The following is a 26,859-nucleotide window of genomic DNA, read 5'->3' as shown; positions in this document are numbered from 1 at the left end:
TCAAAAACTTTACTAAAATTAAGAGGCCTACAATACACCATAAATCAATAGTCAATAATTTCCAATAAACATAAAAGAGTATGAAGAAACATAATTTTGTGTACATGGACTAAAGAAAATTGGAATAAATTGGGCATGTAATTCCATTAGGGTTCCAGTTTTTAAAAGGGCAGAAGTAGGTGTGAACACCTGTCAAAATTTTGTGATGAGTAAAGGTATCACATTACTACTACTAGCCTCTTCTGTGTTTGGCAGGTGGAACAAAGATCCTTTGACCCAAAGTACACCTGTCCCAGGACACAGGATTAGCTTTGGCATGAACACTTACCCTGTGTTTCTGGAACCCTTTCTCACAGCTAGATCCATGTAGAATTTGGATGGGTGTTTATTACCCTGCTTCTCAAACATGAACCTCTGCAGTTCCAGTTGAAGCCAACGAGAACATAAGCACTCCATAACTCTGGCATTCTGGTCACTTTAATGAAGCAAGTCTCCTGCTGTTGGTATTATTTTATAGCTCTCCCTGACTACAGACTTTAGCCTTTCGAATGTAATGGGCCCTGGATATGTCTGGCACCCACACAGTTAATAATAGCAGCAGCAGGATCACATATGTCTATTTATGTTACTGTGGTACCTTCTGTTTCAGGAAAATTCCTTCCTGAAATGCAGAAGTCAAGGGCACCAAGGGCAACAGAGAGAGAAAAATTCCCCTTTCACTTTCCATTATGCCAACAGAAAGTAACGACACAGTCAAGTATTTAGGAAATGTCCTGGGCAAAATGAAATGGGTGACTGGTTCCATGACATCACGGTCGCTCCTTGAAAGTAGCTGTTGGCTGCATATATATGGCAGTCATTACATTCTAGGTGATGAGAATGGGAACAAGTGCTGCTGGTCTGACCCTTCAGCTCACCAGACTAAAATGCACATCGTTCTAAAACCGCAGGCAGGAAGCATTTGTCATTTTCATGCTGTTTGTTCCTCTTCTCCACAGTTCCACAATCATCTCAGCTACTGCACGTAACACAGTTGAGGGGCTCTTAGAGATGACTATTTATACCGCTCCCCAACTCACTGGATTTAAAAAAATTCCTGAGCAACTGTTAACATAATTATCTATTTTCCTGCAAACCCAAAGTATGAACTTGCATTTTATCTTGAACTGGAATTAAATTCAATGTAATGATAAGAATATGTTGATATAGTAAAATATCTGATGAATAATTCAGACTCTCAGGAGTGAAGCTATGAAACAGACATTTTTAGATAACTTTCAGCTGACAGGCACGTAAGGTCAATATGTGTAACACAATGGAGAATGAGTCGGGAAGCCAACGTGTGTCATCTTTGCTGCTCATTTACTTCTCATCAATAAGAAATGACATCAGCATCATGATTTTATTTTAAATTTCAAATCAGAAAGATTGGAACATTCACATACTGGAAAGCAAAAGTAGCTCAGGATGACGTCCATAGCCAGACGTCGGAATGAGTCAGTAGCACACTGCTAACAAGCAGATGGAGTGATTACAAGAGAGTTTAAAGGAGCCATTTGAATATGACCTAAAAGATTCCAACACTGGATAGGAAAGAAAGATGCACCCAGCTTTGTATTAATTCCTACTGCTGCAGTCTCCTGTATAGAGTGGGAACAAATGATCCTGCAAAAAGGACCAAAAGAAAACAGTCTCCCTCTGCCATATCTTCTCTAGGGTTCATCACTTAAGCTAATGTGAATTTTGTCCATGGAAGGACTTCAGAACTGGGCCCTACATTGTATCCTGTAGAACTCAAATGCAAATGAGGGGATGAGAAAATTGCAGGCCCTACACAGGACAATGGCTAAACTTGCAAACCAAGGGGTAATGACACTTGCTCTCTCTAGCTAATTGAAGCAAAGACTGCCGAGTCCAAGTGCTGAATTTCAGAAAGACTTGCGACACATATCTCTGAATGAGTCCAGAAGTTAAGAGGAATATATTTTGCAAAGCAGGTTATGTGCCAATCAATAATTCAGAACAAAAAAGTTTTCAAAATGTATTATTTAATGACATAGATTTATTATCTAGAGCAGTAGGCACTGATAACAAGAGAAGAAGAAAGTGCCTTAAAATGTCTGGCAGATGCACTGGTATAATTCTGAATGATCTATAATCTTACCATGTCATTCTGAGAATATCCTCTGGATGTCTATGTCACCTTGTATCTCTAAGCTACCCACCACAGAGTAAGTAGGATTCCAGTCTACCCTGGGAATAAGACCGAGTTTGAGATAGAGTGTCTCAGACACAATTTTGAATGACCTTCAATAACCAGGTTACTGGGATTCTTTCTGGTGGATGAGTCACAAAGAGCTAGAGTTACAAAGGCATTTATGTACCAAATGATGAAGAAAGGCACTTAGTGGGGGTCACAAAAGTGCCTAAGCAAATTAGGCTCCTAACTCCCATTGACTTGCAATGAGATTTAGGCTCTAAGTGCCTAAGTCACTTTTGAAAAGGGGACGTAGCAGTCTAAATCCTTTAGGCCTTGCAATGCTAGTGGAGCAAGGCCTAAATACCGTTAAAGTATCTGAACCTAGGTGTTGATGTCAATCCCACAAAGCACCTACCTGCATCTTTAGGCACCTAAATACCTTTGTAATGCTGGCCCCATGACCAGCATGAAAACAGAATTATTTCATATACTAGGGACTGCCCTCCGTCTGGCATGCAGCAGATAACTCAGGGCCAGGGCTAACACAGCTAGGTGCCAAATGGCTTTTTCAAAAGTGTCCCAATGCCTGACTCCCACGAACAAGGGTGCTGACCAGCCATTGCAAAACCCCACTAGCATGGATGTGCATCATTAGGTGCCTAAATGTCTTTAAAAATCTGGCCCTTATAATTAGCTGTTTTCCTAATATTGTGTAACTCAACTGTATTCAGCCTGTGATATAAGACCAATTCATTTACTGTTTTAGCATCAAATTGATGGCCCTGACAAAGACATCAGAATTAAAATTACCTTTCGGTCTGAGTTATTACCTAGATGTCAAAAATTTAATCAGTTATGCTACTTTTGGTGTATCCCAGCCAACATGATGTATTTGCAGTAAAGTTCGGTAATTACATCAGATACAAAATTATCAACTTCCCACTGTCAACACTAATTGATTGCAGTTAACTGGTCTATTTGCAATTTCCATTCAGTTTGCTATAGAACACTCATTTAAAGCAACCACTCAGTTTCTGACCATATAATTCAAGTTAATGACACACAGTCATACACACAGTGCTCGTGCCCAAAACTTTAAACTTGCCATAAAATTATTATATGGAACCAAAAATAATAAGTGGCTGATTTACAATGTAATTTTCAATGGGATAAGTGATCATATGTTTGACAAGTGATAGAATTAAGCCAGTTCCTACTTCCTTTCAACTCCTGTCATTTACATTATTGGATTATAGTTATTAGAAATTGCGGGAGGAGAGTGGGTAGGGAAGGGGGACTAGGTTTAGTTGTTTAATAGGCAATATGAGTAACTTACTCATTTTGGCACATACAGCAATGCCTTTTTTAACATAATCCATAGTTCCCCCTTCCTCCTCCCCCATGTGCATCCACCCACATGCAGCTTGAAGATGGTGCAAGTCACATTAGTTATGTAATGGCAGCATTTTGTCTCAGCTATGCAGGATTGTGTCACAACACATGAACGGGGGATCAAGCTTCAATGGGTGACGTCTCAGTGAAATATAAATGTGTGCGGGGCAGGTGGGAGGGGATGGGGGAACAGGGTCCTTCTCAGATATATTCCTCTCTAGGAGTCTTATTATTACTTGTAAGTCTCTTTAAAAAATCTCCACAAACAGATATAAGCAATTGTGTAAAGCTCTGTAGTGAGAACACAAGGAACCTAGTTGTCTCTTGGGGTGCACTGTAATTAACGTTAATGAAAGATAGATAAAGTTAAAGAAATGTCAGAGAAAGAACCGTTTCCTAATCTCCAAGCATCTTGGTATCCAAGCTCCTTTCCTCCCTCTGTTTTACTCGTGTGTGTCCCATGAGAGGAAAAGATGAGGGTTAAGACTTCTATTCTGTGCCACCAATTTGAAAGATACAAATCAAAGGAAAAATCAGTGGGACCAATATGTGAATATTTTACAGCATGATAATCTTCTTGGTATCTTCAAAAATAATCTGCAAAATTTGCTTTGCTTTCGCTTTGCCCCCCCCCCCCCGAGCCCCACCTCAAATACTGAAAACATATTGAAAACAAACATGATGAAATTCATCCTAGGGTACTTTAGGAACTAGTTGAAGCAATCTCAAAACAGTTAGCAATCATCTTTGAGAACTCATGGACAACAGGTGAGGTACCAGAGGACTGGAGAAGGGCAAACATAATCCATATCTTTAAAACAGGGAAGAAAGAGGACTCGAAGAATTATAGACCAGTTAGCCTAACTTCAATAGCTGGAAAGTTCATGAAACAAATGATGAAACGATCAGTTTGTAATCACCCAGAGGATAATAGGGTTTTAAGGAACAGCTAGCATTGATTTGTCAAGAACGACCCAACCTAATTTCCTTATTTGACAGGGTTACTGGCCTGGTGGCTAGAGACAAAGCAGTATATGTGATATATCTTGATTTCAGAGAGGTTTTTGACACAGTCTCTCATGACATTCTCATAAGCAAACTGGAGAAATGTGATCTAGATTAAATTACCATAAAGTGGGTGCACACTGGGCTGAAAGACTGTGAATGAGAGGGAAACCAAGATCTTCATCCCCTGAACTCACGTCACTGACAATGTAGTTGTTGGTGAAGGTACCCACTGGGGAAAATGACTCAGAAAACGAGGGTAAAGCCCAGCCCCTTAGCTGTAAGTTAACCCTGTTCTTCATGCAAGCTTATATAGATTTTTTCCCCTCCCATGTGAGGCGCTACTGTGTCCTGGACTGTGGAATGATTTATACGTTTCCTCAGTCAGGCAACTATAAGGGTTACCTCTCTCTTTCTGCCCTGATCCTTTGGGTTTTAGCTGCCCACCCATCATCATTGTCTGCTGGGCCACCGAGAAGCTTTCTTACCAGCGTCTGCAACACTCCTGCCCGTCACTAATTAATGCCAACCACACCCACTCACCAGGGGATTTCTCACCAGATTAGTCTTCACATTAAACATCACTGGATTCCAAACTGGATTCCCATAACTTAATGGAGATGAAGGGGGGAGGGAGGGAGGCTGAATTCACCTCTCCAGTTCTGAATTTGGCCAATTACAGTATAGGCGTCGATTCCATGGGTGCGCCGGGCCTCAAGCACCCATTGACAACAATAGGGGCTGCTCAGCACTCACAAGCCACCAGTAGGTGGCAGGCACATGTACAGTGAAACTGGAAGGTGGAAAGCACCCACCAGCAAAAACAGAAGTCCTATTGTACGCATATCACGTATAGCAGAAACCACCCCCACAAGCAACCTATGCACTGTGAGTGGGATTTTCAGAAGTGCTCAGCATTAGCTTAACTCTGGCCCTTGCCCTGCGAACAGAGGCTGGCCAGTGCTGAACAGCTTTGAAAATACCACCCTCTAGGACTGAATTATACCAAAAGGAAAGAATCTAATTGTTGAGGCACCCACATAATTAACAACAAGATGGGAGTACAAGGGTCAGCCTGGCTCCTCTCTGTTATGACCTAGCTGGTTATGTCCTAGGTCACTCCTCAGTATGAGTATGTCTACACTACAGGATTATTCCGATTTTACATAAACCGGTTTTGTAAAACAGATTGTATAAAGTCGAGTGCAAGCGGCCACCCAAAGCACAATAATTCGGCGGTGTGCGTCCATGTACCGAGGCTAGCATCGATTTCTGGAGTGTTGCACTGTGGGTAGCTATCCCATAGCTATCCCATAGTTCCCGCAGTTTCCCCACCCCTTGGAATTCTGGGTTGAGATCTCAATGCATGATGGTGCAAAAACAGTGTTGAGGGTGATTCTGGGTAAATGTCGTCACTCATTCCTTCCTCCGTGAAAGCAACGGCAGACAATCATTTTGCGCCCTTTTCCCCTGGATTGCCCTGGCAGATGCCATAGCATGGCAATCATGGAGCCTGTTTTGCCTTTTGTCACTGTCACCGTTTGTGTACTGGATGCCGCTGACAGAGGCGGTACTGCAGTGCTACACAGCAGCATTCATTTGCCCTTGCAAGGTAGCAGAGACGGTTACCAGTTGTTCTGTACCATCTGCTGTGCCATTGTAAATTGGCGATGAGATGACGGTTACACTGCTCTACAGCCAAAATGCTTCTGAAATAAATGTAGTCCAACTTTACTAATTCTGGGTCACTGAGAACGAAAATGACGCTTAAAATTGTTGATTGGCTCTAGTTTTCAAGATACGCTATTGGGTCAGTATATACGACCCTTGACTTGGGAATGGCGGAGGATAAGCAAGTTATAAAAGGAAGGGAACTCAATTTAAACCAGAAATGACTAAAATACATCTTTGACTGGATCTATGAACAAATCTATGACTGGGTTTGGACAGTACTTGGTTTTTAGGCAAAACAATGAATGATGCAATCTGAAGCTGGTATTGTGTCATACATGATATGAATTGCATCATGTTATTCCTAGAAGTCATGGATGATGCAATCATAACGAAGCTTACATCACTCTGCTGAACAAAGTGCCCTATATCAGCTCTAGAAATCATACAGTGTCGTGCTCTCTTATTTGTCAGTGTTTGATTTTGCAAAGGGACACATTTCTGTTTAGCCAAAGTGAGCAGAGATGCCTCGTACTTGTGTGAACAGTGCAGATAACTTCTGCTATGTTTGTGGTGACGTGACTTTTGCATCACAAAAGCGCAGTATAACCACTATGGTTAAGAAAGCCTATCACCTTTATTTTGGCTGCAAAACTGGAGATCAGGACAAGAGGTGGGCCCCACACATATGCTGCAACACTTGTGCAACAAATCTTCGCCAGTGGTTGAACAGGAAAAGGAAATCTATGCCTTTTGCAGTGCCAATGATTTGGAGAGAGCCAACAGATCATACCCGCAATTGTTACTTCTGCATGGTGCCTCCAGTTGGGAAAGGTGTGTCAAAGAAGAAAAAGTGGACTGTGCATTATCCAAACATTCCATCAGCTATCCGCCCAGTACCCCACGGAGAAGGACTGCCGGTTCCTGATGCACCAGAATCATTCTCACTTGAGTCAGAAGAGGAAGAGGATGAAACTTCTGGTCCTGAACCATCAATGTCACAGGACCCACATTTTCTCCCATCCTCCTCCTCTGAACCACATCTCATAACACAAGGTGAACTGAATGACCTTGTCAGGGATTTGGAACTACCCAAGAGTAAGGCAGAGCTGTTGGCCTCCAGACTACAGCAGTGGAATCTCCTGGCAGGCTATCAGGGCAAATGGAGCCCATCAATGCTTGCAGACTATTGCTGGACAGTGACAAGAGATGCTCCATTTAATGAATACAAGAGACAAGCCAAGAAGCGCCGAGTAGACACTGAATAGGACTAAACTATGTACATAATAGTTTTTTGCCTTTTGTTTCATAATAAATTTTATTTATAGAACACTTTTGCTGATTTTTATAGTGTTATATAAACAGGACAGGTGAAATATCATGTAAAGCAACCATAAACACATGAAAAGAGCTAGGTTTACAATTTATGATTAAAACTCTACTATCTACACAATATACATAGACATAAAATGTAAAAACTTAAATATCTTAGAAACAGTAGCCAATCAGTTGTTTTAATTGTCATATTTGAATTCAGCACATCAAAATACATAATAAAGATCACATTTTATCTCTGAAGCAGACAACTTCTCAAAAATTGTAGACCAGTGTTATCAGTCGTTCTGTACCGTCTGCTGCTGTCATGGGTGCTCCTGGTTGGCCTAGCTGAGGTCGGCCAGGGGCGCAAAGACAAAAATGGGAATGACTCCCAGGGTCATTCCCTCCTTTATGTTTTATCTAAAAATAGAGTCAGTCCTGCCTAGAATATGGGGCAAGTGTACTAGAGAGCCAGTGCATCAGAGAGCCAGAGAGCACAGCCGCTCCATGACAGATCCCGCAGAAATGATGAGCTGCATGCCATTCTAGGGGGTGCCCCTGCAACAACCCCACCTGTTGCTTCCCTTCTCCCCCAACCCTCCTGGGCTACCATGGCAGTGTCCCCCATTTGTGTAATGAAGTAATAAAGAATGCAGGAATAAGAAACACTGACTTTTTAGTGATATAAAATGAGAGGGAGGCAGCCTCCAGCTGCTATGATAGTCCAGGCAGGATATTAAATGGTGGAGGGGGAGAGGAGCCCAGCATCCCGCTGCTATGATAGTCCAGGCAATACAGAATCTTTTCTTTAGACATGAAAGGGGGAGGCTGATGGAGCTCAGCCCTCAGTTGCTATGATGAGGATGGTTACCAGCCATTCTGTACCATCTGCCGGGAATAACCGGGAGTCATTCTTATTTTTACCCAAGTGCCCCCGGCCGACCTCCTCTGAGGCCAGCCAGGAGCACTCATGGGATGATAACAAGGATGGCTATCAGTCCCTTTGTACTGCACCATCTGCCACCGGGGAGGGGAGGGGAGAGGATGCTGCTGTTCAGTGCCCCAGCACCCTGTCTACCAGCAGCATGCAGTAGACATAGGGTGACATTGAAAAAAGTCAAGAAACGATTTTTTTCCCTTTTCTTTCATGGGCGGAGGAGGGGTAAATTGACGAGCTATACCCTGAACCACCCCGGACAATGTGTTTCACCCTACAGGCATTGGGAACTCAGCCAAGAATGCAAATACTTTTCGGAGACTGTGTGGACTGTGGGATAGCTGGAGTCCTCAGTGCCCCCTCCCTTCCTCCATGAGCGTCCATTTGATCCTTTGGCTTTCCATTACGCTTGTCACACAGCACTCTGCTGTGGACTCTGTATCATAGCCTGGAGATTTTTTTCAGACGCTTTGGCATTTCGTCTTCTGTAACGGAACTCTGATAGAACAGATTTGTCTCCCCATACAGCGATCAGATCCAGTATCTCCCAGCTGGAGCTGTTTTTGGATTTGGGACTGCATTGCCACCCATGCTGATCAGAGCTCCACGCTGGGCAAACAGGAAATGCAATTCAAAAGTTTGCGGGGCTTTTCCTGTCTACCTGGCCAGTGTATCTGAGTTCAGATTGCTTTCCAGAGCGGTCACAATGGCGCACTGTGGGATACCGCCCGGAGGCCAATACAGTCGATTTGCGGCCACACTAACCCTAATTCGATATGGCAATACCGATTTCAGCACTACTCCTCTCGTTGGGGAGGAGTACAGAAACCAGTTTAAAGAGCCCTTTATATCGATATTAAGGGCCTCGTTGTGTGGACGGGTGCAGGGTTAAATCGGTTTAACACTGCTGAATTCGGTTTGAATGTGTAGTGCAGACCAGGCCTTAGTGTGTGAGCAAAGTGCTCTGAGGTGCCTGAGGAAATGTGCACACTCTGCATATCCTCCAAACTTCAATGGCTGCAGTTCACCCATTTGGCTCAGATCTTGCCTATGCTTTCGGCTTGGCTACAGGCATGGGCAAGTCAGTCAAGCAGCTTAGTGGTACCTGAGTTACACACTTGAGCCTGTTTTGCTCAAGGGAGCAGTCTGTAGGTTCACATGGACACAATCACTTCTTTCTCTACATCATTTATTATGTCTGAAATGAAGGTTTCTGATTCAAATAGGAATTTCTGAGCTTCTTGCTGGAGGCAGCTCTATTATTGAAATGTGACATTCCCACAAGTACAGCACAGAAGCCCAGAATCAGCTCAGATGCTGCAAACCAGTTCCCAGCCAGCTTTCATGGTGCTTAACAATCAGGAGAAGCACTTTAACATTTAACTTTGCATTAAAGCAACATGGTTGATGTTTAGAAGGGATGACTGCTCTCATTCTGCTAGTTTAATGGTTACTGGAAATTAGTTTACATCACAAATGATGGTCTTTTTCAGCTACATCACCACCATCAACAAGAGGCTGAGAACTGCCCACAGAGACCAGATTCACTGATTTCAATGGGAGACAGGCATGTCCACCTTGGGAGGAAAGTTTGCCTCTTTACGTTTACATTGAAAAAACCATTACAACACTAACTTCTTTTCATATTTCAGAGTAATATTATCTGATTGATCATCTAGATGTGCAATGCATTTGCAGGCCTGTCAATAAAGTAAAAACACATATCACGCTGTCTTTAGTCAGGACAGAGACGATGGCTTACCAATTAATTAACACACTACAATGTCAGTACAAATGCTAGAACGATGTCTATGAATAGCTACACTTCTAACCTTTTAGATACATTTCAAAATATGTGACTTTAAATGAGAGTTGGGTCAAAACTGGATCTTGGATTTGACACTGTTGAAACACAACCTCCTTGAAAGACACATTTGTTCCACTGACCCACACATGTAACTGCATTCCCAGTTTTAGATTCATTAACTTTCGCTAACACAGGAAAACATTTGGGGAGGGATTCTGCCATCTGCTCTGGATCCTGTATGATTAGGGCCAGATTTTTAAAGGTTTTGAGATTCCTAACTCCCACTGAAATCAACGCAGTCTCCTAAATATCGTTAAAATTTGACCCTAAATCCAGTTTTCAGAAATGACATAGACACCATTAAGCCCAAGTGTCACTGAAAGTTAATGAGGCTTGGGCTCCTAAGTCACTTAAGAGCTTTTGAAAATGTTTCAGAGAATCTTATTTTAAAATAAAAGATTCTACGTTTAAGAGTTTTCATTGGTTCCTTATAGAAAGAACCTCCAGTTACAACACTAAGGCCTGGTCTACACTAGGTGTTTAAACCGATTTTAGCAGTGTTAAACAGATTTAATGCTGTACCCGTCCACACAACGAGGCCCTTTATATCGATATAAGTTCCTCTCATTGCAGAAGAGTTTCTGTACTCTTCCCCAATGAGAGGAGTAGCGCTAAAATCGGTATTACCATATTGGATTAGGGTTAGTGTGGCCGCAAATTGACGGTATTGGCCTCCGGGCGGTATCCAACAGTGCACCACTGTGACCGCTCTGGACAGCAATCCGAACTCGGATACACTGGCCAGGTAGACAGGAAAAGCCCCGCGAACTTTTGAATTTCATTTCCTGTTTGCCCAGCGTGGAGCGCTGATCAGCATGGGTGGCAATGCAGTCCCAAATCCAAAAAGAGCTCCAGCATGGACCGTACGGGAGATACTGGATCTGATCGCTGTATGGGGAGACAAATCTGTTCTATCACAGCTCCGTTACAGAAGACGAAATGCCAAAGCATTTGAAAAAAATCTCCAGGCTATGATACAGAGTCCACAGCACAGTGCTGCGTGACAAGCGTAACGGAAGCCAAAGAATCAAATGGACACTCATGGAGGGAGGGAGGGGGTACTGAGGACTCCAGCTATCCCACAGTCCCAGCAGTCTCCGAAAAGCATTTTCATTCTTGGCTAAGCTCCCAATGCCTGTAGGGTCAAACACATTGTCCGGGGTGGTTCAGGGTATATCTCGTCAATTTACCCCCTCCCCCACATGAAAGAAAAGGGAAAAAAATTGTTTGACTTTTTTCAATGTCACCCTATGTCTACCGAATGCTGCTGGTAGACGCAATGCTGCAGCAGTGAACAGCAGTATCCCCTCCCCTCCCCTTCCCAGTGGCAGATGGTACAATATGACTGCTATCCATTGTCATCATCAGCCCATGAGTGCTCCTGGCTGGCCTCAGGTGAGGCTGGCCGGGGGCGCCTGGGTAAAAATAGGAATGAATCCCGGTCATTCCCAGTAGATGGTACAGAACGGCTGTTAACCGTCTTCATCATAGCAACTGGGGGCTGAGCTCCATCAGCCCCCTCCCTTTCATGTGTAAAGAAAAGATTCTGTACTGCCTGGACTATCATAGCAGTGGGATGCTGGGCTTCTCTCCCCCGCACAGCTTGATGTCCTGCCTGGACTAATAGCAGCTGGAGGCTACCTCCCCCTCATTTTATCTCACTAAAAAGTTAGTGTTTCTTATTTCTGCATTCTTTATTACTTCATCACACAAATGGAGGGACACTGCCACGATAGCCCAGGAGGGTTGGGGGAGCAGGGAAGCAATGGGTGCGGTTGTTGCAGGGGCACCCCCTAGAATGGCATGTAGTTCATCATTTCTGTGGGATCTGACACGGAGCAGCTGTGATCTCTGCTTCTCTAGTACACTTGCCCCATATTATAGGCAGGACTAACTCTATTTTTAGATAGAACATAAAGGAGGGAATAACGCAGGGAGTCATTCCCATTTTTGTCTTTGCGCTCCTGGCCTACCTCAGCCGGGGGCACCCATGACAGTAGCAGACAGTACAGAACGACAGATAACCGTCATCTCATTGCCAATTTACAATGGCACAGTAGATGGTACAGAACGACTGATAACCGTCTCTGCTATCATGCAAAGGCAAATGAATGCTGCTGTGTAGCACTGCAGTACCGCCTCTGTCAGCAGCATCCAGTACACACACGGTGACAGTGACACAAGGCAAAACAGGCTCCACGGTTGCTGTGCTATGGCGTCTGCCAGGGCAATCCAGGGAAAAAGGGCGTGAAATGATTGTCTGCCGTTGCTTTCCCGGAGGAAGGAATGAGTGACGACATTTACCCAGAACCACCCATGACAATGATTTTTGCCCCGTCAGGCACTGGGATCTCAACCCAGAATTCCAAGGGGTGGAGGAGACTGCGGGAACTATGGGATAGCTACGGGATAGCTACCCACAGTGCAACGCTCCAGAAATTGATGCTAGCCTCAGACCATGAACACACACGGCCAAATTAATGTGCTTAGTGTGGCTGCGTGCACTCAACTTTATACAATCTGTTTTACAAAACCGGTTTATGGAAAATCGGAATAATCCCGTAGTGTAGACGTACCCTAATTTCTGGGCTTGTCAGTGCACTGAGAATGGGGAGGTAGAGCTACTGTGTGTTTTGCAGGGATGTGATTTAGCACGAGTAGGTCAGGTACCACACTTTTTCTACAGGATTATTGTCTAGGACTGTGAAAATCTTTTTTTTCCTGTTAAATACCCTGAAGGATACCAGCATTTATCTATTTATAGCAGTTAACACTCTCAGTCAAAATCATCTGCTTGCTTATTGTCCAGAGCCTTCACATGAAGGTGGAAATTGTGTGTCATACTGTCGGCAGTAAAAGTCTTTACAAAATAAAGAACCAATCTCTGGGGCTCTAACTACCCAAAAGTCAATTGTTAGTCAGGATTTGGGGATCAAATTAAATTTTAAATTAGATTCCTCCTCTCTGAACCTGTGCTCACACTCTTGTCACTCTGTCCATAGTCACTGGAGGTAACAGACATTGCATATAATGGGCAGAAAATGAAAGCACAAATCCATCCATTACAACCAGCATGTGCTGTACACCACTGACTTAAAGAGTCCAGCTCCCACTGATCTCTCCTTTGTACAATGAAAGGCTATTACAGTACTGGACGGTGGAGCCCCTGAATTTCATGTCTTGATATTCTCCCCAGCTATCTGTAATCTACTATGGAGGAGCTGAATATTAGTTCTCCTGTCTCAGCCCTGCTTAACAAGTGGGACCCCTGCCAGCTTCACTTCCCACTTCCACAATTAAGGAGTTTCCGAATCCCACCTGTACTCCCAGCGAGGAGCGCCTTTTGTTCAGGAACTGACCGGGATTCATGAGAGCTGGTGGGAGAAATTCTGATCAAACATGGTTTTGAAAGAATTTGCAGAAACAATTCAATTTTGACAAAATTCTAACAGAACCTAGGCAGGGTCTGAAACCTGCTTGGCTCCCTGCTAGCTTGCCCGCCCAGCTCCTTGGCAGCCTCTGCCAAAATGCTTTGGAGACAGGAACCAGGTTTCCAGGGGCCATGGCTATGGGGCAGCCTCTGAATTGGGGACCTCAGAGTTTCCAGGGTCTGTGGCGCTGGGACAGCCCACTGTGCAGATGGCCGCAGAGCTGGGGCTTTATTCCTTTGGCAGAGAATTTTGAAATGTTTGGTTTTGGTCCAAACTGGAACAAAACCAAATTTCAAAACATTAAACTCCTCCCTGAAATGAGGTATCTTTCTCCGCCCAGCTCTAGCGTTCACTCTATAGGGCAGGCGAAATGTAACAGCTCCAGGACTATAACTCTGCTCTGTTGCTGAACAATACATATAAAATAGCGTCTTAGTCTTTATCAGGTTTTTGTAGGGAAGCAACAAGGCATTTGTCTGCTCCACACATTAAACAGAGCTGAAAAGGATATAATCTACACGCCAAAAACTGTTCACTGCGTAAAAAGGCCAATTTTTTCAACCTCGTCCTGGTAGAGGGAAACCTTGGCCAGTAACCATGTGTTCCTTAGTTCTAGGAAGCAATGTCGTTATTAGTGTCAGTATTGTTACCATGGCAGCTAGAAGTCCTAGTCACCGCCCAGGATCCCATTGTGCTAGGTGCTGTAGAGACAGTGAACGACAGATGGGCCTTGCCCCAAAGAGCTTCCAGTTTAAGAACAAGATAAGAGAAATCAGATGGACCCAGACGAACAGGGGATTGCAAGGAAACAATGAGGCAATACTGATCAACATGGTAAGAAGTGTGGTCAGCACACCAGCAATTACATTCTAGCCTGAGTAAAGTTCTTTTTCATAATTGTAGGTCTTGGCATCCTTTAAAAAGTTTGGAGCCAACTTATCATACAGAGTGTGCTGTACCTAAAACACAAATCCTGGCATTTCCAGAGTAGTACTTGTGCTAAACTCTCTTTTCAAACTTGTGTTTAGCCGTGTTTGTCTCCCTCACCAATAAAGAAGTCGGTCCAATAAAAGATATTACTTGACCCAACTTGTCTCTCTAATAGCCTGGGACTGACATAGCTACAACAACACTGCACATCACCAAACCAGCATTTTGGCTCGGGCTGTGACAATACTTTCTACTTTGTTTCTTACACTTAGCTCAGGCTAAGTTTGTTGAACTTCAGGAATCAGAGCTGTTCCAGGCAACTTATGATCACAGATGGAAACTCTGCAAAGCCTTCTGGCTTCACTTGAAGTCAATTCAAAACAAGACAAAAGTTTGGCTGACATTTCTTTGAACCCAACATTCAAAGCACATTTCGTGGTGGGATGGGAGGGAAAGCCACATAAACTGAAACTGAAAAGAAGACAATCACAAACCTAATGGCCAAGTTTTCTGCACAGTGAGTGAGTGAATTGTGTGACATCATTGAAGTATGCAGGCAGCCAGAACAGAAAGCTGATTTAGAAGGAAGAAATCTACTAATTATACATAAGCATGCTGATATGCGGTAACAAAGGAAAAGGAAACGCAGGAAAAATTTGCAAAGCATTTTATCAGGGTGTTGGGAAGCTATTACTAAGCTGAGGAGATCTGTTTTAGCAGGTGCTAAATATATTTGCATGCATAATCTTCCTTCAACTCAATCCTGAATTCCTAATTAAGCTGATAGTATGGGCTACATTTTCAAAAGAGCAGCTTTCATTTTGCACCTGCAAAACATGCATCTGGTTTTTTTTGCACCTGATGACTGCAGATCAGGTCCTAAGAGACAGAAATACTAAGATATGTGGCTGCAATTCATCTTCCTAGTGCAAAGATACAGATGCAGATTTTTCAGGTGGAAAAGGGGAAGTTGAACCTCAGCCCTTATAAATTACCTATGAACGTACAATAACACAAGGTAAATGCAGCAAAGAGTAAATGTTATGTTATGTTTGCTGCTTCATTTGTATCTAACTCGCTGTGCAATGACTCAACTTCAACAACCACTACTCATCCACCAAACTCTCTCTAGAACATTCCTACACTAGCATCGACTCAAGAGACAATAGTTTTATGGTTGTTGAAATTATTTCAAAACACCCTTCTGCCTGCTAAACCTTAATTGACTACTTCATTTTAAGTGGTCTCCTACAGCATGTGTAAAACCCTTATGCTTAACAATCTGTCCCAACTTGTATTTAGCTCCAGACACACCGGTTTCCTTCCCCAGATCTGAAGAAGAGCTCTGTGAAGCTCAAAATCTTGTACTTTCCGCCGATGGAAGTTAGTCCAATAAAAGACATTACCTCACCCACCTTGTCTCTCTCTTTTTCATGCACTCTCATTTTAACATGTTGTTTGGGTTACTTTTCATGGTATGGATCACAACAAAGAACTGCATCTTTTTAATCTGTGTTAAGCCTCATCATGTTACAGTCTGTAGAATGTATTACATAGAGCTAGAAGTGTGTGTGGTTTTGCTGGCTACACAGGGTGCATCTAGAGATCATGAAAGCCGTTACTGCAGAAAGCCAGCGAGGTGAACACTTTTACTGTTGTGAAAGCAAAGGTAAAACCCACAGGCACATCTAGAAAACATAACCGTCTAATTCTTGGAAATAATACTGTATATGCCTACCAAGAAATTACTTGTGGCCATTGTGGGTCTGAGGAAAAGGAGCACGAATTGTGATTACTATGCCACTCGAGGCATTTAGCAGTAATCTGAGAATTAACCAAGCCTTTTTTTTTGGTTGAGTTTTTCAATGACTGTAAACAAAGGAGCAGCATTATGATTTATAATCACATTTGAACTGTTAACTCGTCTGAAATATTTCAGAAGACTGCCTTTTTAAAAACCCAATTATGACTTAGGAAATCTCTTTCTAGTTGAGTCCCAGGATTGGAAATCTGCACCCTTCACCCTTCAGCAACCACTGGGAAAAAGTGAGCGGAACGCTAACAAAAACATCCCTCAGAGCCACAGAGGGAAAAGGAATTCAAACAAAAGTGGCAGTGGATTGCTGAACTGAACTGGGATAAAGCTTATTCCCAAGGAGAATTCCCAAGTGAGGTCTGGAATGTAGAGAAGGCACAGAAACCATGAAGGCAACAATAAATAAAAGAATGTGATTCAAAATGATGGGGCAGCAAGTTCCCTACCAGCAGGTAACCGGAAAAATTAAAAGCAGCTTCAAAGGACAGAATATGGGTGAGACGTACTCGTTAGACAGCGGGAAAGTGTTGACTCCCTCAGGGAACGGACGGGCAAGATCCCCTGGGAGGCTAATATGAGGGGGATTAAATGAAACTTTACATTAAGGTGCCTGGTTTACTCAAACATTTTCTAGTTTCTATCGGACAGTTATATTTTCAGCTGAAAAATGTCCAGTCCAAAAAATGCCCTGATTTGGGATTTTCAGTTTTTTGACCTAAAGCAGACATTTTCTACTGAAACTTATGATGAAAATGAAAAAAAAATGGATTTGTTGAAATTTTCCATATAGAAAAAAAGCATTTTCCAATCAGTATTTACTTTGCATCTCAGGAAACCAATATTGTTATTATTTATTGGTACTTTAGTTGTATCCAGAGGCCCAGCTCATTTTGGGGGACCAGCTGTGGGGCTGGGTTGTCATTTTGTTTTGTTGATTCTCTCTTTTGGGGTTTGTATTTAAATTGTTTGTGTAAACAGAGACCCAGAAGGGCACATTTTAATAAATCAAAAAAATAAACAAAAAAAGTTGCTTCAGTAAAGATTCTATGACACCAAAGAGGATCAAAACAAGACTAGTTTGATCTTTGGTCTTTTGGCAATGGAATTTTCCCTACCTTTAGCACATTATGTGTTGGACTTTTAAAATCCATATGGAAGCATTAAGCAGCTAATTGACTGCCAAACACCTGCACAGAACATGAAGCGGAGGTCAGAAAAGAAGGGTAGTGTTTCACCCAGTAAATTTCCAGGCTTAAAAGGTTCCATTTGCAAGATAAACTTTCAATAAATAAACAAATAAAATACGGGAAAAGGGAGATTAGCAATTCCTGCTGAGACTGCATAAACCACAGATTTATGTTAATGTTTTCTGCTTCTATAGATGTGGTATATATACACAGCTTGTAACTGCAGAAATGGAATAGAATTTATGACTTACTGTTGGGGCTGAGATAATGAGATAGCATCCTGGAAAGCAAAATTACAGCACCAAAGGTGAGTCTGGAGCCACTTCTGAGGGCACAACTTTCCCTCTGGTTCAAAGATTTGCATTTGTTAGTATAATATATTTTTTTAAAATTAGCCCCCACGTTGCTTCATGTCTCTGAACAACCTTCATCATCCAACTGATTAAAGAGGGGCAATGAACTGCCTGTAGAAGCAGTTTAGTCCTGGAGGACAAATGGTGACCATAAAACAAGAGACATGATTCAGTATCAGAGATAGGAGTATGCAGAGTAAAGGGGACACAAGGAAATTCAAGATAAAAGTGTCTAAAGTGACTCACTTAACATCCAGCTGGAGGTACCTCAGGCTGTATTTCGAACTGAAGGCAACATATGAGCCATGAATGGTCAGTGCTACTGGACATCAGGTCCAAAGGATCTGGCATTGGCTATGCAGAAGTTAAGCCAACCAAGATCAGTAGCCTCTTTGGAAAATGCAGGCTTGAAATGTTTATGACAATTTTACCTTGTGGAAACTAAAGCAAAAGCAGTTTTCAAGATTCGTCTATGTAAAATCAAACATATCCTTGGAGCCGTATTTACACCATAGGAACTCCTGGTAACATTCTGCTCGGGAGAACGTCCAGCAGGGCCATTCTGCTTTCTGTATTATACCATGCCAACTAATGCTTTTACAACTGTTCCATTCATGAGACTTATTTCTTTTTCCTCTTGGCAGCCTTGGCTGGTAGGGTTATTTCTCAACATTTCATCTCAGCGTGAAAAGGCACTTCCTGGCACTTGTTCTTTAACTGACACTCTGCCCCTCTTTTCTAGTCACTCTTGCAAATTGCACATTGTAACTTGTGTCCACACTGCTCCTCTCCAGGCTCCTGCTGCAGTTTTTACTCAAGTAAGGCTCCCAATGACATCGATGGGATATTTGCCTTTGGGCTGGGCCCACTGTACACATCACATCTGAATGGAGACACTATCGACTCTTTCATAATTTCTGAAGAGTAGGGTTTTGTCACAGCTTTCAATCTGGGGGCCAAACGAGGTGTGTCTTTCATCCTGGCTAACAGGTTTTTTCTCTCTTAAACAAACTCACCAGAACCACAAACAATATATAAGTGCATTTAAAATATTTCCTCTTAATGTCAGTATTATTTCCCAGAATTCAACTAATATAACATGTGGGGTTTTTACTACTTCTCATCCACCTGGAGGGGAGCCTTTTGCTAAGCAGGGCCAAGCCACTAGGGAAGCAGTGCAGGGAGTGATGTTTGCAACTCAGCCCGTGACATTCTCGCCAATGAGTCAGCCTTGCGCTAGGCAGCAGTATGCCACTGTAGGTGCTGTCTTCTGACAGAACCCAAGGTTCTGATCATTTCATCCATTAAAAATCCCATGACATTTTTGTAAGCATAGGAGTATTATTTTTGCTTGCGAAGCAGCCGTGCCAAGGAGCTGAGCCAAGCCGGAGCCCCACAATTCTAGGTGCTGGACAGACACAGATGAAGGAGGTGGTTCCTGTCCCAAGAGCCCACAAACAAAACAGGATGGTAACCCCTAGCATCCTGGTCAAATTCTAACTCAGAAAATTACACTTTGTCTCCTTAAAGTCCCTCAAGAACTTCAATCACAACCAGAGCTGGGATCCCTCTGTGTAAAGCACTGTACAAAAACATATTCTTCTTCATTTTCTGTCCCAAACTATTGTGTAATGTTGATATGGTCTGGCTGGTCTGGCAGTTCAGGCACTACACTGGGACTTGGAATACCAGGGCTTAATTTCTAGGCTATCACAGACTCAATGCATGACTCTGGGCAAATCACATAATATCTCTGTGCATCTGGTCCCCATTTGTAACATGTGGATAAGATCTTCCTTCCTCTATTTTGTAAGGTGTTTGGGGGGGGGGTTTACTTTGTGCGTATACAACACCTAGCACAAATGGGGCACAATCTTGGTTTGGACCAATAGGCACCACCCTCTTAATAATTAATACAGCACTATGCTGCACCCTGAAATGGCTGGATTTCAAGGCGGGAATAGGTGATGACTCGCTTGCCTCATGGGTGTGTTGCAAATTGGAACATTCAATAAACATCTGTAAAGTGTTCTGAGATCCTTGAGTGAGAGCGCCGGTAAGAGGCAAATTATTAGCTTATTGTTGAGGTTTATAGGAGAAACCTTTCTGCACTGATTCAATTCAGTGGATTTAGTACCAGAGTTTCTATTTAATGTTTCCATTTAATTTAGTCCATTTGTGTTTAGCTTCTACTCTCTCATCTTATCCTATCACGATGAGCCTTTTATTCTACTCTCTTAAATGTAGGCTTCAAACTTTCCAGTTAAAGGCTGACTACAATCAATTGAGACCAGTTTCAGGTACTATAGCTGTATTGCTTGTGGCTAGTTATTTGCCAGATGGCAGCCTTGGGGCCAAGATGAATAATTTTTAAGTAGTGAATTGTCTTGTTCAGTTAAACATTTAATAAAGGATTAATTAATGAACTAGAAGACCTGGGATGGGAAAATTGCAACAGTGGAGCAATACTGTCTTGAAAACAATGAGAGAAAGAGAGAGAATTTTCTGAAGAACTTTCCAAAAAGGACGAGAAGTACTGGTGGCACCTTGCCACAAGGACTCCTCGTTCTTTTTGCTGAAACAGACTAACAGGGCTACCACTCTGAAATCTGTTTCCAAAAAGGATGCATCCTAGAAATGAGCTCTCTCTAGAATGGTTGCTTGGTAGCTAGTTTAGAAAGCAACCTTCCAGAGAATGAATTCTAGACATTGTGTATACTAGTAATTTCCCTGAATTTTGGAACATAAAAGGAAACATCACTGAGACCCTGTGTAACCTCATCTGGAAAACAATGAAAGGACTCTGAACTGATTCTTTTCTAACTTGTTATCCTATGCAAAAATTAACTGCACAGACAGTGTTTTATAGTGGAAACTTGCAGCTGGACCAATTTGCTGCATCTTCTCGGTATTTTCTTTTCACTCTGTGATCTGACCACACTGTCCTTCGAAATTTATATCACTGTCATCATCATCTTGCTCTTGAAAGATGATGCAAACCTGAGCACTTTGAAAGAGTAACCACCGATTGCTGTAGCCCTCCATAGCACTCTGCAGGTATTTCATTTAAAGATGTACTCTAGCTGTGGCCCAACGAGATACTTGTCCTGTACGGTTGACTGGTGAATTCACTGTTAAAAAGCACCCTAGGGAATGCTCACATATGAAACAGCAATCCCATAACGTTAATAAAATGGCAGGTGAGCCATGTGTCTGTGTCCAAGAGGGAAAGCATGCACCTACTTTTATTTAAAATGCTTCTCAACTGGAGACTGTTCATCTCATTACAATATGTTCATTTGTTTTCGCTTGTTTAGCCACTCATCATATGCTACCACAGAATACTTTAGCTTATAAAAAGGGGAAGGAAAAAAACCCTTTTGATGACTGATTAGCTATCACTTTGCTCCTAAGTACAGTGTTTCTGAAGGACTAAATGGAACAACCTCAAAGAAGTCCTGTTCTCTGTACAATAAATATTACTACACCAGATAGCCTACAAACGCAGCAGATTGAACATTTCATCTGAGAAGCACCCACTCATCTCTAGCTGCTTTTCTTTGCTGCACTGATCCTGTCCTACGTCTCTGACCCGCTTATGCCTTTGAACTTGGCTCCCTTTCTACCTCCCCCACATCCCTGCTCCCTGTGTCTATTGTATTCGCCTCTCCACTGATTTCTAGTCACTCCGCCCCTGTACGCCTTGTCCCCTCCTCTTCCTCTGCAGCTTTGTCATCCTAGCCTCCTTCCCAGCACTGACGCAGGACAGGTGCAGCCGGGGGATTCATTCACAGCTCACCAGCCATGTAATTAAAATAAGCTACATGGAGAATGGGTTCAAACTAATTGCTAGAAAAAGCGACAGGGAAAACAAGTGACCCAAGTCCATTGTCCTTATAAACCCAGGCTGTAACATTAGGGCTACACTTCCCTGCCAGTGACTATTACTTCCCGTCACTGCAAAGTTACAGACTGTGTGTTGGGGTGGCCTTGCAGAACATTCAGCCTCTCTATCTGCAGCACTGCACCCTAAGGCAGAGAAATGGGCCCCAAACTGGGGCCCTCAAGGGTGCCTGTGCGAAGAAGAAAATGTGTACTGGCTTGTGAGCTGAAAACGTGCTCCACACGCTGCACTTTGGCACTTCCCAATGGAGGTGTTTGCATCAGGCCCCTCCTCTGCGTAGGATGCAGGCGTCCCTGCACCCCCAGTGCACTCCCTACCCCAGTGCTGGTGAGAGCAAGGGATGTTCTGGGCAGCTCAGTAGCACCTCCACCGGCCACCTGCTCCATTGCAGGAGAAAGAGGAGAGAGAGTAGGTCTGCCGGCTTCCTTCTCCCCCAGAGAGCAGCAGAGCAGGGCAGTTTAACCTGAGCCAGGGTGCCTCTAGCAAAGGATGGTTCCCTCCCCCACAGCAGCCCAGGAGAAGGGGTGGGAAATGGAGATGCTTAGACCGGATAATCCCCAGCCACAGCACAGACAGAGCCACCTCGGGTTGCTCTAACTTGCGCCCACTGGTTTGGCTTGTTTGAAATAAAATGTTCTGTCCTTGGGCTGAAAGGTTGGACACTGCTGGACTCAGAGATCCATCCAAAGGGCATTTTTTGTTAAGGGACTGAAAAATCCCATTTGTGTCGGAACATATTTTACCTTCTCTTGTTGCAAGTACCCCTAATATCACTGTAAGTGGGAGAGATGCTGTGTATGTGTTGGCGTAGGGGGGGAATTTTCTACCCTTTTTGGCTTCTTTCTGCACTTTCCATATCATAAGGTCACTGCTCTCCTGTGTAGCCTGTCAGTCAATTTCTCCTTTAGTCTGTAAGGGCAAAATCTCAGTAACGGGAGAGAAAGACAGGAGTGTGAGGCCGTAGCACTATCTCGCCAACAGAAGTTGGTCCAACAAAAGATACGTACCTCACCCACTGTCTCTCTAATGTCCTGGGACCAACACAGCTACTACGCTGCCAGCACCATCAGATTGTCCAGTCTCAGGACTCCAACGAAACCCGGGAAGTGCTTTTCAGCCACAGACGGCACTGCCAGCAGGGATGATATGGCAGTATCTAGAGAGAGGGTGAGCACCTTTGGGGCAGGTTTAGAACTCCCCCAGTGTGTAGATACATGCTGATAGGGGCTCCAGAAACCCAAGAGTGGCTGCTGGATTAGACAGAAAGCCAACTCTCCCTTCAGTTTGCAGCGGGATGGTAAGACGTGCTCCTCCCTGCCCCTTCCACTACACCCTATACCTATAAGGCACAGCCGATAACACTTTCAGAGCTACACGTACCGGTGAAATGAGGAATAGAGAAATACTGGCATACATCCAGCATTGCTGAGTTAAAGGTTTGGGAACAGCATTTAGCTTTTGTAATTTCCTGACTTGGAGTGTGTGATTTGCCAACCTTTATGCAAAACAAAAGCAACACTTTAGTTCTAGTCAGGAATAACAAAAGGCATTTGAACAGTGGGGGAGGAAGGTGGGGAAAGAAATAATATAGCACATTTACAAGAAAACAGCAGGATTAATACAGCAAACAACCAAAGCAGAATAATTCAGGTTGATGGGAGGTATAGACACACTATAGCAGAAGAGTTTTATACCTTATAATAAAAATCCACCATTGTATTTATACAGGTTGCTTTTGTGACATTCTTTTATTCACGCTTAACAACCTTGTTTTTAAGGAGAATCTATATTGTTTTTTGGTACCTGATGTTGTGCTGTCTGCGCACATTAGGCACTGATAGCTCCCCGTGCAATGCAGTCCCACTCATTTCCCACTTCAACCCTATTCTCATCTGCTCATTTAAAGTTTGTGCCTGGTGGGCATTGGCAGTGAACTTCTTTCACTGCGTCTTCCTTTGGGCTTCTTACTGCTACCTGCTTCATTAACACACCAGCACTGTGTTTGTTTGGCACTGCATTGTGCTGCGTACTGGAAAGGAGTAAACAATTTACCAGCTCGGAAATTTTCTATACACAGTGTACATTATTTGTTAAATGGAGTTTAAAAATAAAGCATCATCCCTAGTTCTAATTGCATCTTTTATCCAGTAACGGATCCGTTTTGGAAAAGATCTCAAGCTGAAACACAATGAAGAGAATCCATCCATCATTCTCACTAAAACTATTGCCGAGTTCCCCAGCACCGTGCCTTGTACTGCTGGTTGAGCCTCATCAGCTAAAAACTGAACAGAGTGTGATATGCAACCAGCCTCTACTGTTCCTGCTCTGTCAACTAGCACTGAAGGACAGAGCAACATACTCTGTGAATAGCTAGGAGAAAAGCATGGTACCAATACTTTAAAAAAACTTGAGATGGCTACTAATACCTCTCAGAAACCCCACAGGCAGCTGGCGTGGATTACTGCCCTTAACAATACAGTAACAGACTATGCAGATCTAAGGAATGATAGCGATTGGTATACATGTTAATGGCAACAGCACTCCATGTGACATTTAAAATCCTCAGTACAGTCTATACCAAAGACTTGGAAACTAGAAAGAGGAATTTAACTGCACATTCCTGCTTAGAAACCAGAAAACCCAAAGTGCAAGTGTCCTGTCAATCCATTTGAGAGCGAGAAATTATTGACACCTCACTAAAAAGCAATTAACATTAAGCACGTGAAACTGCTCTCATCTCAGTGTGGAGGATCAGTCTATGACTATTTGCTGTAATTGACATAAGAAGTACTCTCCATTCTCTCCCTGTATTGCATTGATCTGAATTACCCTCCCAACCCTTTCCCTGAAACACAACCACTAGAGAGTCTCTGGGTTTATTAGGAACAACAACATCTGATGGGTCAAGTAAAATGTATTTAATCACTTATCCCTAATGGCTTAGCTATTTTTAATGTGTGTACTCTAAATCAGTGACAAGTTGCAGTCAAATAAAGACAAGAGCCATTCCTGGTCTTGACTATGATACATTAATTCAAAAAGCAAGATACTGCACCCATCATGGTCTCTGCCTAGCCTCTTAAATGTGTTCTCATCCGGTATCAGAGAGGTTGAAAATCCCACTCTAGTCACCCAGATCTTCCATTAGCAGATGAGTTACGTATTTCGGAAGATTCTTTACTTATTATAGGCTAGCCTCCTATCATATAGTTCAGCCCTTATTCAGCACTGGTCCTTTCTTCTTTCCTGGTCTTTCCTGACAGTCAATCAGCTGAGCGCATAGTCCCCATATTTAAACAGGGATTGAGGCTGGAAGCGGATTGTTTACTGCATGGGCCGCACACTAAAACCTTGCTCCCCATGCTGGTCAGATTTAGGCCAAGTCTGGACATACTCTGTGGCTCAGCTTTCTATAGAGGCTTCTGCATGAGGGTCTAGTCGAGAGAGGTTTGAGATACAAGGCCTTGAACTGGGCACGGAGTCCACTGGTTAACTGGTAACTCTGCTATGCAATTCATGTGCTTTCTAACAAAACACAGACTCATGGACTTTAAGGCAAGAAGGAACCAACATGATCTAATCTGACCTCCTGCACATCGCTGGCCACAGAATCCCACCCCACCAACCCACACCGGTTCTAAACCCATAATCCTCTGGCACAGTTACTGAAGTACTCGAAGACTTCAAGTTACAGTGAATCCACCATTTATTTTGGTTCAAATCAGCAAGTGACCATGCCGCACGCTGAAAAGGAAGCCAACCCCACCCACCCAAGTCTCTGTCAATCTGACTTAGGGGAAAATTCCTTCTCAAATCCAAATATGGTGATCAGTTAGACCCTGGGCGTGTGGGTGAGACCCACCAGTCAGACATCTGGGAAAGAATTCTCTGTACTAACTCAGAGCCTGCCCCATCTAGTGTCCCTTATCTGGCCACTGGAAATGTTTGCTAGTAGCCAGTGGGCCAGATGCCATTGTAGGCAGTCTCACCGTACCAGCCACTCCATAAACGCATCAAGATCAGTCTTAAAACAGGTTAGGTTTTTTGTCCATACTGTTCCCGAACTTCACTTCTCTGATGGTTACAAACCTTTGTCTAATTTCAAGCCTAAACTTATTGATGGCCAGCTTATATCCCTTTGTTCTTGTGCTTACATTGGCCCATAACTTAAATAACTCCTCTCCCCGCCTGGTGTTCATCTCTCTGCTGCATTTAGAGAGAGCAATCATATCTTCCCTCAGCCTTCATTTAGTTAGACTAAACAAGCCAAGCTCTTTAAGTCTCCTTTTGTATCATAGATTCTCCATTCCTCTGATCATCCCAGTAGCCCTTCTCAGACTGAACACGCAGAGACTATAATAAGCACATAATACAAATCTATTTTTAAAACTCCTTTAGTTTATTGCTTTAGAATTTCCAAGGTCCCTGCTCCTACTTATTCCTCTGTCACTCTATAAGACTATTCATCCCCAGCACAATCATTCATTCACATTCCCTCTTTTACTTTTATTCTTAGATATGATGCAACCTCTATTCAAGATCCATTTCCATTTTCAAGAGCAAATTTTTCTCTGTAATCCCTGCTATGTCATTATTCTCTTTTTATTACACATACTTTAAATGTCAAAATACATTTTCTAGAATTAATCAAATATAAAGTAAACCTGGCAAAAGAAAGTGATCCTGAACTAGGTGTTCCAGATTAAACAGAAACGTACACTTCCTTTTTTAAAAATATACTTTTTTTTTAATTGACTCTGCATTTTCAAACTGAAGAGAGATCTATCTATCAGAAGCATCATACAGTGGTAGGATTGCCAACTTTGTAATACATAAAAACCGGACACTT

General features: G+C 43.0%; 1 protein-coding gene across 4 annotated transcripts in view; it reads right to left on the bottom strand.

Annotated features, from left to right (window-relative positions):
- The window catches only part of HTR2C (5-hydroxytryptamine receptor 2C), a 433,471-nt gene that overhangs the window by 190,679 nt on the left and 215,933 nt on the right, over nt 1–26,859 (bottom strand). The window lies entirely within an intron of this gene.

The sequence above is a fragment of the Gopherus flavomarginatus genome, chromosome 8 (genome assembly GCF_025201925.1).
Source record: "Gopherus flavomarginatus isolate rGopFla2 chromosome 8, rGopFla2.mat.asm, whole genome shotgun sequence".
NCBI lineage: Eukaryota > Metazoa > Chordata > Testudines > Testudinidae > Gopherus > Gopherus flavomarginatus.
Note: the sequence above shows the minus strand (reverse complement) of the source record. Positions and strands in the feature narration are given on the sequence as shown.